Source organism: Caretta caretta, chromosome 10 (genome assembly GCF_965140235.1).
Source record: "Caretta caretta isolate rCarCar2 chromosome 10, rCarCar1.hap1, whole genome shotgun sequence".
NCBI classification, from domain to species: domain Eukaryota; kingdom Metazoa; phylum Chordata; order Testudines; family Cheloniidae; genus Caretta; species Caretta caretta.
This window is the reverse complement of record NC_134215.1, coordinates 45,661,417-45,674,750: the sequence shown is the minus strand read 5'-3', so window position 1 is coordinate 45,674,750 and position 13,334 is coordinate 45,661,417. Positions and strand designations below refer to the sequence as shown.

The 13,334-nt window shown below is 52.1% G+C and overlaps 1 long non-coding RNA gene across 1 annotated transcript; it reads left to right on the top strand.

The window, feature by feature from the left end:
* The first annotated feature begins 3,393 nt into the window (after positions 1 to 3,393).
* Positions 3,394 to 13,016, top strand: LOC142073367 (uncharacterized). Its single transcript, XR_012670197.1, has 2 exons — positions 3,394 to 3,825; positions 9,093 to 13,016. It is a non-coding gene; the product is annotated as an uncharacterized LOC142073367 (long non-coding RNA).
* Positions 13,017 to 13,334: the final 318 nt, after the last annotated feature.

Sequence of the window (13,334 nt, the reverse complement as noted above, 5' to 3'; positions counted from 1 at the left end):
CTGGGTGCCCAACGGGAGATTCAGGGAACCTTCAGCCTGAGCTTGGGCTGCTCAGTGCCCCTGATTCAGAGTCCAGGTGTCTGAAGTTGGACCCTCCCATGAGCAAACACTTTGGGAACAGTGGGGTGGGGTAATTCTGGGGGGAGGCAGCATGTTTTCCATTCCCCACAGGAGGTATCTTACAGAATGCTGAGCCTGGCAGAACCTGTCCATCTCCATGATCATAGAATCATAGAATCATAGAATATCAGGGTTGGAAGGGACCCCTGAAGGTCATCTAGTCCAACCCCCTGCTCGAAGCAGGACCAATTCCCAGTTAAATCATCCCAGCCAGGGCTTTGTCAAGCCTGACCTTAAAAACCTCTAAGGAAGGAGATTCTACCACCTCCCTAGGTAACGCATTCCAGTGTTTCACCACCCTCTTAGTGAAAAAGTTTTTCCTAATATCCAATCTAAACCTCCCCCACTGCAACTTGAGACCATTACTCCTCGTTCTGTCATCTGCTACCATTGAGAACAGTCTAGAGCCATCCTCTTTGGAACCCCCTTTCAGGTAGTTGAAAGCAGCTATCAAATCCCCCCTCATTCTTCTCTTCTGCAGGCTAAACAATCCCAGCTCCCTCAGCCTCTCCTCATAACTCATGTGTTCTAGACCCCTAATCATTTTTGTTGCCCTTCGCTGGACTCTCTCCAATTTATCCACATCCTTCTTGTAGTGTGGGGCCCAAAACTGGACACAGTACTCCAGATGAGGCCTCACCAATGTCGAATAGAGGGGAACGATCACGTCCCTCGATCTGCTCGCTATGCCCCTACTTATACATCCCAAAATGCCATTGGCCTTCTTGGCAACAAGGGCACACTGCTGACTCATATCCAGCTTCTCGTCCACTGTCACCCCTAGGTCCTTTTCCGCAGAACTGCTGCCTAGCCATTCGGTCCCTAGTCTGTAGCTATGCATTGGATTCTTCCATCCTAAGTGCAGGACCCTGCACTTATCCTTATTGAACCTCATCAGATTTCTTTTGGCCCAATCCTCCAATTTGTCTAGGTCCCTCTGTATCCTATCCCTGCCCTCCAGCGTATCTACCACTCCTCCCAGTTTAGTATCATCCGCAAATTTGCTGAGAGTGCAACCCACACCATCCTCCAGATCATTTATGAAGATATTGAACAAAACCGGCCCCAGGACCGACCCTTGGGGCACTCCACTTGATACCGGCTGCCAACTAGACATGGAGCCATTGATCACTACCCGTTGAGCCCGACAATCTAGCCAACTTTCTACCCACCTTATAGTGCATGATCATAGTGATTGATCCTAACGACCCAGCTTCCATACAAACAGCACCACCCCCACTGGAGACAGCACCACTTTATCATTGCCACGGACACAGCACGGACAGACAAATGCATTGGAGGCAACACGCACAGCAACACCCCACGGATAACACTGTAGAACACAACCAGCCATTAGACCCACGGCATGGCACAGGAAACCCCAGCCTTCCCCACGTGTTTAATTGCATTAAACCTAGTTGGATTGCACTAAACAAACAACTGGCCCATCAGAGCCCAGACTTTTCACTCTGTAGTACCGGCGACACTCTCCCCTGTGCAGAGGGCCTCGACAGCTCTTTGTCAGGGTCCTAACAAGGGCAGTCAGGACCAAGGGTCAGAGCAGAGTCAAACCGGAGTAGCCAAGGAGTTCATAGTGAGGTTCCAGGCCAGGGTTGATAGCCAGGGTCAGAGTCTGAGTTGCTTTTAGGGTCCAGGTCAGGAGGCGAAGTCCAAATCAAGGTGAGGTTGATGCCAGGAGTAAGAATGGTCACGGCAGCTACAAGCAAGCCACACTATTGCCTGGACATTTCCTGGAAACCCCTTGGGTTTATATAGGGCAGGAAGCCAATCAAGAGCCACGAGGCTGCTGCCTGTCAGACCCCCTGAGGCAGGACTTCCCATGGTCTGTGTCCACAATGGAGCACAACCTGGGTACAGCTGCTGCTGGGTGGGTTCTAGACCTGAAGGGCCTTATACTCTTCTACCCTCAAAACAGAGCTTCAGTTAGACCCTCCCTTGGCCTTGGGCTGGCCCTTTGCACAGAGGTGAATGCCATCTCTAATCCACACTGGATCCCTAGATGGCTCTTCTGTGCTGCTAAATGGGCCGTGGTTCCAATCCAAACACTATGAAAGTTGCATCTGAAGAAGTGGGTTTTTTACCCACGAAAGGTTAATGCCCACATAAATCTGTCAGTCTTTAAGGTGCCACTGGACTCCTTGTTGGTTTTGTGCATACAGACTAACACGGCTACCCCCTGATATTTGAAAGACTGGCTGTTAAGACAAGAATCTGAGTAACATTCAGAGATTGTCTTGGTCCTTCCTGGACTCCTCTAGCATGTGCAAAGTGATGTATCCCCAATATGCCCCAGGTAACTGAATGGTGCCCCATGTACAGCTTTGTCAAATGGTATCTGCCCTCGGAACATGTTGCCCCCTGCATGGGAACCAAGCCTCAGGGGAGAAGCGTCTAGGAGTCCAGGAAAGACCTAATGTCAGGATGTTTCCCACTGAGGAAGCACACTCCCGGGCTCTGCTCAGAGCAGCGTGGCCAGGGCCCTGGTGGGTCTCTTGAAAGGCTCTCAGTTTGCAACTGGGTTAAATAAATTAAAAATTAAAAAACAAAGAATCCAGCAAGCCAGGACTGGCACTCCTGCCCGTTCTCCCCCACACAAAGCCGTCCAGTCTGCTTCCCAGATGGGAGGAGGATGAGGAATGGAAGATGCTTGTGGCAGTGCCAAGGGGCCCCTTTGCACTAGGTGCTGTACACAGTACAGTAATGCCGATAACCACGCACCGGATCCCATAGCAAGGGGCGTGGGGCTCTAGGCCAGTGGTTCTCAAACTTTTCGGCTGGTGAACCCTTTCACATAGCAAGCCTCTGAGTGTGACCCCCCCACCCTTATAAATTACAAACATTTTTAATATATATTTAACAGCATTATAAATGCTGGAGGCAAAGCAGAGTTTGGGGTGGAGGCTGACAGATCACGACCCCCATTTAATAACCTCGCAACCCTCTGAGGGGTCCCAACCCCCAGTTTGAGAACCCCTGCTCTAGGCATTCACTGTGTCCAGGTAGCTGTGTGGGATTTGGGAGCCTCCTGGCCCTTTAAGGCCTGGTGACTGATTCAATGGCCGTTGCTAAACTTTTACCAACAGGTTTTTATTAATCCTGCCACAAGTGACTGAAGGTCAGAGCAGCTGCCTTGTCCTCCCCTCCCCCCAACAGAGCCCCTTGTCACGCCCCATTCCAGAGACACATGTGAAGCCCACCCAGCTATTAACTCTTCTTGGCTCCTTTTCCTGCACTGACTCAGGTGGGAGCTGAAAGTCAGACGGTCCCTGGCCGCGCAGGCCCGGCCTCAGTCAGACCGTACATGGCCCAGCCTTACACTCAGGCGTCCAGTTTTTGACTGGAACACCTGGTTGAAAAGGGATCCTGGCAGCTCTGGTCAGCACCACTGACCGGGCCATTAAAAATGCAGTTGGCGCTGCAGGCAGGCTCCCTACCTAGCTCCATGAGGCTCCTGGGAAGCAGCAACGTCTCCCTGCGGCTCCTAAGCATCGGGGTGGCCACAGAGGCGCCACGCACTGCCCCCACCCCAAGCACCGACTCTGCAGCTCTCATTGGCTGGGAACCACGGCCAATGGGAGCTGTGGGGGCGGCGCCTGCAGGTGGGGGAAGTGTGCAGAGACCCCATGGTCCCCCTCCCCATAGAAGCCGGAGGGATATATCGCCGATTCCTGGAAGCCGCCCTAGGTAAGTGCCCACCCCCCTAATCAAAGCCCTCACCATCCCCCACCCCCCACCCCCCACCTCCCAACCCCCTGCCCCAGCCCAGAGCCCCCTCCTGCACCCCAAAACCCTCATCCCCAGCCCCACCCCAGAGCCCACACCCTCAGCCAGAGCCCTCACCCTCCCACACTTCGAACCCCTCAGCCCTAGCCCGGAGCCCCCTCCTGCACCCAAACCCTTCATCCTGGCCCCACTCCAGTGCCTGCACACCCAGCTGGAGCCCTCACCCCTTCCCGCACCCCAATTCCCTGCCCCAGCCCAGTGAAAATGAGTGAGAGGAGGGTGGGGAGAGTGAGTGACAGGGGGTAGGGGGATGGAGTGAGCAGGGGCGGAGCCTTGGAGAAGGGGCGGAAAGGGGGCGTGGCCTCCGGGAAGGGACGGGGCAGGGGGCAGGGCAAAGGTGTTCGGTTTTCTGCTATTAGAAAGTTGGCAACCCTACTCACAGTCAGCCTGTCCATGACTGTGCAGGCCCAGCCTCCCAGTCAGACCATCCTTGGCCACTCAGGCCCAGCCTCAGTCGGACTGTCCATGGCTGTGCAGGCCCTGCCTCATGCGCTATCCTCAGCATCACAGAGATGGCAGCAAAGGTTGCGAGATCGAGCCCCAGCCAAGGCCAATTATTTCCAGAGCCATGGACAGAAAGAAGGAGATGCAGGGCAAGGAGGAACAGAGAACGGGGTGTGGGGCCAGGGGCTCAGAGTGACAGAGAACAGGGTATGGGGCCAGGGGACTCAGGGTGACAGAGAATGGCATGTGGGGCCAGGGGGCTCAGGGCACCAGAGAACAGGGCGTGGTGCCAGAGAGCTCAGGATGACAGAGAATGTCATTGGGGCCAGGGGCTCAGGGTGTCAGAGAAGAGGGTGTGGGGCTGGGGGCTCAGGTAGACAGAGAACAGGGTGTGGGGCTGGGGGCTCCGGTAGACAGAGAACAGGGTGCAGTGCCAGGGGGTTCAGGGTGACAGATGGTTTGGGGCCTAGGCAGGGTCCCCGGGTGTTCTGGGTAACACATCATACAGCACTGGGGCTGAGGAGGGGCCTAGAGGAATCTGGGCAATAGATGATGTGACACTGTAGCTCGACAGGGCTGTGGAACGTCAGGGCTTGTCTAACATTCCCAGCATAGATATTCCGAGAACATCAGTGCATGTTTTCAATCTTTAATTGCCCATCTGCACATCACTGCCCGTTTTCCCCGGCTCTGCCCTCCTCCCCTGGGAGGATGATCTGAAGCTAACAGAGAAAGACAAGGGCCTTGGAGGTGTATGGAAATGTTTGTTCCAGATGCATCAGATCACTGCAAATCTTCTTTTATGGGCATTTCAGAGCAACTCTTGGCAGCACTGCTTGCAGCCCAGCATCTGAGGACGTTCCTTGCCTGCCATTTATGAGGACATTTCAAATCCGATACTAAATTTGCTTCCAGCCAATAGCAGCAGCCAGGTTTTCCCAATCCCACGGGCTGCGAGGGGGCTAGGTTTGCAAAAGTGAAATTCATAGTGTCCCAAACTTAAGTTTTGTGAAATGATTGTTTAGAGGTCAACAGGAACAGACAGCGTAAGTGCCCCTCTCTGATGGGTTACAGTTGTGGTTTGTCTTGTGTTCCTCTGGCTCAGGGACACTCCTGATCAGGAGAGATGCTTTGCAGCTTGTTAGTCTGTGTGATGACGCAGTTGCTTTGGTCTCCACTTCAGCTCTTTGGCTTTTGCCTGGAGAACTCCTTTGGAAATGAGCTAGGTAGGACGTTATTTAGAACAAATGGAAATACCCCTCATTTCTAATCCTCTGAAAATAGCGGGAAGAGTTGGGGAGGCGTGGGGCCTGGGGGTAAAGGTGGAGTGGGGGCAATGGCGAGGGCGGAGCGAGGACGGGAAGAGGCAAGGCAGGGGTGGGGGCTTGGAGGAAGGGGTGGAGTGGGGGCGGGGCCTAAGGCAGAGAGGGAGTCAAGCGGAGGAAGTCGGCACCTATGTTAGTAACTCCACCTCCACCAGAGGCGTAGAGTCAATGTCAATGTAGTTAGGTTGATGCAGTACTCTCAGTGTAGACACTGTGTTGCTTGCATAATAGACTGTTGCTGGCTTTCAGAAGCTGCCCCACAATGCCCCACACTGATAGTTCAATCGGTGCAAGTGCTCCTGGTGATGACGTGCACCGCCGATACAAGAAGCACAGCATAGACGTGCACAACCAACGTAATTACTTTGGTGGCTATATGCTGATGATGTAAGTTAGGTCGACTTCATTTTGTGGTGTAGCTATGTCCTGAGGTCATAGCAATGTCAGCTCCACATCTTTGTGCTCTGATACAGCTCGCTCCTTGGAGTTCTTCTTGGTCATTCCAAACAGGGCCCACCTAAGCAGCATCTTTCACAGGGGAGCACCTCATGCTGCCATCCTCCTCCCTAAACACGCAGCTGTGAATAGTGCAAACAAGAGGCATGCCCAGCAAGTGACCAGTTATGAACAACAGGAGCTGCAGTTGGTGGAGAGGAACAAATGACAGGTGTTACACCAAACCCCCAGGGCTGTTGCGTGATTACGGGTGGAAGGATCAGTATTTCACAATCAGAAAAGAATGGGAATACCCAACCTTGCTCCTGTTGCCTTTGATTTAGCTCGCCATGTGGAACACAGACCTAATGATCAATAGGGATGAGCTGCAATTCTTTAGAAAAAGCTGCATATCAAGTGGAAGTTGCAGCTAGCGAAGGCTCTTGAGAAGCAGAGCGAGTTCAATCCATAGGTGTTTTCATTGCATCTCCCTCCCCGACTGCAGCGGGAGCCAGGTACTGGCACAGAACATGCTGATGCCATCGAAGCTCCCTTCCTCGGAGCAGGAATGCCAGGCTGCCAATATGCATTTACACGGGCTTCCCAGCCCAGCACCCTCTAAAGAACACCCCCCTGTCCACCCAGAGATGTGCCGCTCACAGCATGCAGCAATAACCATGGAGACTTATTTCATACCATAGCTGGTGAGCCTCACTCAACACTCCACCTCCTCATCAGTCCTCCAGGAGGTCCCCTGCCCACCACCACTCAGCACCTGCTGAGATGATAGCAGAAGCCACCTGGTTCCTATCTGGATATTACCCAGGAACCAGGGGCAGGTTGGATTCCCCCGAGACACGGCAGCAATAATAACCCATTCCTTTCTCTAGGGGGAGGCAGGGAAAGCTGCCCCCTCCCCAGCAATTCTGACCAATTCTCTGTGTTAGTATCGATGAACCAGCAGTGGGGACCTACTGGAGCCTGCACCACTCCAGAGGAAAAGCATTTGGGGTTCCAGCTTTATGAGATGTGGAGATACGTATGTGCCATCTGTGGTATCCCCGGTGTCAATAAAACTGCATTCACGCTCACTCCCCTCTGTTACCACAAGGACATTGTGAATGGCTGCCTCATGTGGCAGGAAACTGGGCATGCTTCCAACGCTATAACATCCCCCCCACCAGCCATACCATTCTTTGTACCACACATATGTGCCAGGGACCACTGGCCATCAATTTCCACAAAGCAACACCCATTCCCTTGCCCACCAGCTGCATCTTGTCCACAGGCCTCACTCATTGAGAAGTTGGCCAGCTGTTCCCAGTTGGTCCATTTTCCTACTGCCACTCTGTCCCAGCCACAGGGAGCAGGCAGCCTAGGTGTTCATCTCCTTATGGCACTGATCAGAAATGCAGATGTCCCGGGACGTCTGCAACAGAGTCCTGCTGCCTCCCTGATTTGCAGCAGCCTCTCTCCTGCCAAAGGTTTAGACCAACACACTTGCAAAGCCAGAGAATACAACACCCTGAATTGGCTTCCAGGTTGGAACCGCCCACCAGCTCATCGCCAATGGATTCTGGGACTGGCATTGCTTGGTGACAATAAAGGGTGACCTAGGAAAACACCCACAATGCCTTGCCCCTAGCACCAGTTGCTTAAACATTGTGGGATAATTGCCTAAAGTTCCCACAATGCACACCCCTGTTCACGTGTCTGTATTTTCAAACTGCCATGCAGACCGCTGTAGGTGGAGAGAGGCCTCCGCGGCCAACACACACGTGTGCTCCAAGACCAGTGTTGGGGTCTGGATGCTAGTACACCCAATCTAGCTACAGCCATTCCAGACAATGGCTTCAAAGCACTGAGCCTGACTCCTGTGAAATTGCTGTGTAGATGGGGCCACAGATATTCACAGAGGATTTAACAAAGACCAGTCAGTGACTGAAGGCTAGTGAAGAGGGCTCCTTCCAGGGAAGAGACGTAAACATCTGGCCCATGCAGGACCAGGAAAAGTTCCATGTTTCATTTAGAGCCTGGGCACTTTAATTGTTCTGCTTTAAATGTTTCTGCAGATATCTAGTCTTCGTGGAACTATGGGTGATGGCTAGAGCATGAGGCAGAGCTTTGCAATGCTTCCCTTCCACACATCTCTGCTGATGCCCCTTAGCTGACCTGCACCCCCTGCTATCGGGGACAGGGGCTCCCCACACACCGCTGTGCCAATGTGCCTCACAAGCCCCCTTCCAATGATCTAGCCCAGGAGCCCCCTAATAATCTCCCACTGGAAAGTCGTAGCCTCTGTGATCGCTCCTCTAATCACTCAGGAGAGATGTTCAGACCTGATGCTGGGCTGGGAATTTGGATCTCCTCCACTCACTCCCTGCTAGCCTCCAGCCAGGTGAGCGGCTGTCTGGATGTTCCCGTGGGAGATTACTGGGGGGCTCCCGACCTAGATCATGGGGAGGGGACTCAGACCCTCCCAGTCCCAAACACTCAATCCTTCCATCACACCAGTGAGAAGTAAACTGCCTCCCCCATATTGCAGAACACACACCAGGCTCCATTCTCTCCTCAGTGGGAGTAGGGGCCTATGGGTTAAAATAGGAGCTGCAGTGTCAGGACTCCTGGTTCAAGCCCCAGCAATGCCCTTAGCTCTCTATATGTCCTTGGTCAAGTCACTTGCCCTCTGTCCCCTTAACTCCCTCATCTGTGAAATGGGGATGATGGCACCAAGTCGCCCCTTGGGAACAATGGGCGTGTTCTCTGTGGGTGACAGCACCAGAGCTCTGCTCCAGCCACTGGAGTGGGTCCCACGTGTGTTTCAAGGCCTGGCAATTGTAAAGCATGTCTACATGCACGGGTCCCTCCCCCCAACGCAGCCTTTTTACCAGTCTTTCGAAGAGCACTGAAAAGAGCCCCAAGGGAGGGACCTGAGGACTGACCCTTTCTGCCTTTCTCCGGCAGCCAATGGGGAGCCCTAAGAGCCTGCAGGGGAGGATCTGGAGACCATCAGCCCCACTCTGTCACTGCAAAGTGCCATAAGCTGAAGTGGAGCTTGTGTTATCAGATGGAAGCTGCTAATAACCAGGCTGCCGGAGCAGGAATGCGGCAGAGGATGGCTGGGTGGTCTGAAGCACAAGCACCATAGCTGTAGTAACACTTTTCAGCTCGGCTTCAAAGCAGCATTTAAAGGAACAGGCACCTTCAGTTACAACAAGTGACTTGCACCACTCAAGACCTGAAATGTGTTTGGGGCACAGGAGAAGAGTTTGGTGGTTTCAGTTTGCTACAATTGGCAGCCCCAGCTCAAGAGGATACACCTCTTAGAGGCTGAACTGATTTATTATTTTCCCTGCTTGCCCTTCGTACCCACCAAACATTTGTGATCCGATCCCTTTTTAGAGTTGGAAAAGTGAAATTAACAAAGGTATTAGAAATTGAAAATTGTTAGAAATGACCCATCTGTAATCACAATGACAGGGAAAAAAAACTTGTAGGAATATTACTAAAAATACAGCTACCAACAAAAATGATGCTGGGAAACTGTCATGCTAAAATCATCCCCTAGCAGCACTGCCATCTCTTGTATTTTTAGCAGGAGCCTTGCAGTATTCTGGGTTTTCCTTCAAACTCCAGCTCCTGGAGGCACGTGATTTTATAAGAATCAGCTTTCCTTTTTTTAAAGAAGTATCTTTTTAGCCCTCATGGTTGGAGAAAAGCCTGGAAATGTGACCTGAGCATGATCCAAAGGCTCAGTAGGGGGGAAAAAACCCTCCACAATTTTTAAACCAATCTCGTGATTTTGGGAATCTGACTCATGATTTCTGAACACTTGGTGCTGGCAATGCTGCACTAGACCAAGCAGCATCAGTTCCATGAGCAGGAAAGAAATGGTTTGGTTTACAAAGGTAGATTGACATGTCAAAGCAGCTGCTAGTGAGAGACAGAGACGTGCAGCATGAAATTGGTCTGTCCTCATAGTCTGGCCACATTGGTATAAAAGCCTTCTCCTTTGCAGTCCCCACCACCCTGCAACAGCCTCCAGCACCTCGTCAGCTCCTTTCTTTTCTTATCTGCCTCCCTGTGACTCTTAACTGCTCCGTCCTTCTGCTGTTGATAGTTTATAAAGGCAGGACCTGAGCCCCATTGGCTAGCTCCTTGTGCAACCTTTTACAGAGTGGAGAGCGGGGGGAGTTTTGCACCCAGGTGCACAGGTATCAAGGATGACCCAAGCAGTGGAGAAACAGGCCCCACTGACAGGTTCAAGATCATCCCTCAGATGCTCGGTCTCTGGGGATAGCAAAGGAGCCCTAAGTGACTTCTCAGTCCAAGGACCCGGCATCCTAATCCCTCCAAACAGCTGGATGCCTATTGGCACCGTGGGAGTTCTTTGCTGGTCACGCAGCACGGGCATCATGCAGCTGTCATCCCACACCCGTTGGCTTCTTGCGCACTCTTGTGCCCCAGCCCCTGCTTTTCCCCACCCCCGTCTTTCCCACTGTCTCTGCTCTGAAGGTGTGAGCGATCTCCGAGCACACCACCCCCAGCTCTAGTGCTGGTGGAGCTAATGCTCCCCTTCCAAGGATGCAATATGATCTGTAACCGACACCACACTGTATCCTTTTGAACTTAGAATATGGCCCCTCAGTCATGTGGATAACAAGAGGGATTAGCAAATCGCGGGGGATGAGAGCTAAATGAAGCATCGTCCTGGAAGAGGCTGCTCGATCCATCACGTGTTTGCCTTTGAAAGGAAAAAGGAGGGAGGCAAAATGGATTGAGACATTCTGAGAGGAACAGAGAAGGGGGGGAGCAGAAGATGGGCCCAAGGTGAATGCATTACAGCAAAGGAAGTTAGCACTGGTGATGGCTGAGGCCAACACCCCCACCCCCAGCTTGGCACTAGCCAGCAGAGCTCCCTGGGGGCAATGGTGATGTGAGAGCTAGTGAAGTCAGGGATCAGGAGTTTGTACCAGTGTGTCAGCTGGGCCTGCTCTGAGCAAGGCTGGACACCAGGGTGAGGGGAGGGAGGAATGCCAGTGACTGACCCACACTGGCCCCTCCATCACTGCTACCAGCATTGGGACTGTGCTGCTGGGAGGGCATTCCCCACAGACAAGAGAGGAAGGGTGCTGAGAGAGAGGGAATGAGTCAGAGACAGGGCGAGCTGGATAAGTCAGGGGAACCAGCCTAGGACCCAGTGTGTCAGAGAAGGGGCCAGGAGACACCACAGCCTGAGGAGATGCCAAGAGAGGAGAAGGGGAGAGGTGAAGAGAAGAGCGAGGTCCAGGGAAGAGATGAGAGGGTGGAGGAGCAAGCCAGTGGGGGGCAGAGGTGTGAATGGTTCTGATCTACAGCAACCAGATGGGAAGGAGCTCACCTCCCCTGGGATGCCACCACTGCTCATGCAAGGCACAAAGACGGGGCAGAGGGTTCCCAGCCCCATCTGTGCACAGCCCCTGTGCTGTCCCTGCTGCACTGCCTCCTGGCAGCCTCGTCAGCTGATTGGACTGGCTGTGGTGTCCATTCCCTAATGGGGCAGGGGGCATTCTCCTCAGATCAGACCATCAGCACCACCATGGAGTCCAGCCCAGAATTACTGCAAAGAGGAGAATCAGTCTTCTCTCTGGAGTCAATGCTGAGTGCCTCTGATTCCACGGTCCTGTAGACTCCGGACATTAGCAATGCACTGCATTTTCAAAGGGCTGGAAGGGAGTGAGAGACCTGGCTCCTCTCGACTTCTCATTTCATCCCCTTTCCCGGTGCCGCACACACCCCAGCCCTTTCCAGTCCAAACTCCCGCAGGGAAGCAGCAGTGTCCTCATGCCCAGAGGAGCAGCAAGAGGCCCAGGGAAGGGGGGAGGGACTCACCCAAGGCCACACAGCAACTCAATAGCTGATCTCAGGAGCTCTGCTGGCTCCTGACCTGGGCTTGATCCATAGGCCCTGCTGCCTCTGCTTGCCATGGCTCCCCCTCCCCACACACACACACATTTGGATCGTGCTCCTAGAGGCACCCTGTCAGGTTCATCACTGGGTCAGACCAATGGTCCATCTAGCCCAGTATCCTGTAGTTGGAGATTTGGGAACCATTTTGGCTAATAGCCACTTTTGGACCGATCCTCCATGAACTTATCTAATTCTTTTCTGAGCTCAGTTATAATTTTGGCCATCACAACACCCCATAGCAATGAATTCCACAGATTAACTGTGCATTGGGTGAAGAGGTATTTCCCTGTATTTCTTGTAAACTTGCTGCCTATTACTTTCCTCAGGTGACCCCTAGTTCTTGTCTTATGTGAAGGGGTAAATAACTTCCCTATTCACTTTCTCCGCACCAGTCATGTCCTGTGCCGTATCCCCCCTTCCTCCCTCTCTTTTCTAAGCTGAACTGTCCCGGCCTTTTTCTCTCTCCTCACACGGAAGCTGTTCCAGCCCCCTCATCATTTTTGTTGTCCTTCTCTGCTTCTTTTCCAGTGCTAATAGATCTTTTTGTAAGATGCGGTGACCAGAACTGCACGCAGTATTCAAGATGTGGGCGTATCATGGATCTATATAGTGGCATTATGATATTTGCTGTTTTATTATCTATCCCCTTCCTAATGATCCCTAGCACTCTGTTAGCTTTTTTGACTGATGCCGTGCATTGAGTGGATGTTTTCAGAGAACTATCCATGACTCAAAGATCTTTCTTGAGTCGTAAAGGTTAATTTAGAAGCCATCATTTTGTATGTATAGTTGGAATTATTTTTTCCAATGTGCATTACTTTTCACTTATCAACATTGAATTTCATTTGCCATTTTGTTTCTCTGAAGAAGAGCTCTGTGTGACTTGGAAGCTTGTCTCTCTCACCAACAGAAGTTGGCCCAATAAAAAATATTACCTCACGCATGTTGTCTCTCTAAGTTTGTTTCCCAGGCACCCAGTTTGGTGAGAGCCCTTTGTAATTCTTTGCAGTCAGATTTGGACTTAACTATCTTGAGTAATTTTGTATCATTATACATTTTACCACCTCGTTCTTCACCCCCTTTTTCAGATCATTTATGAGTATGTTAAACAGCACAGGTCCCAGTACAGATCTTTGGGGGACCCAGTTATTTACGCCTCTCCATGGTAAAAACTGACCATTTGTTCCGACCCGTTGTTTCCTTTTAACCAGTTACTGATCCACAAGAGGATCTTCCCTCTTCACATGACTGCTTATT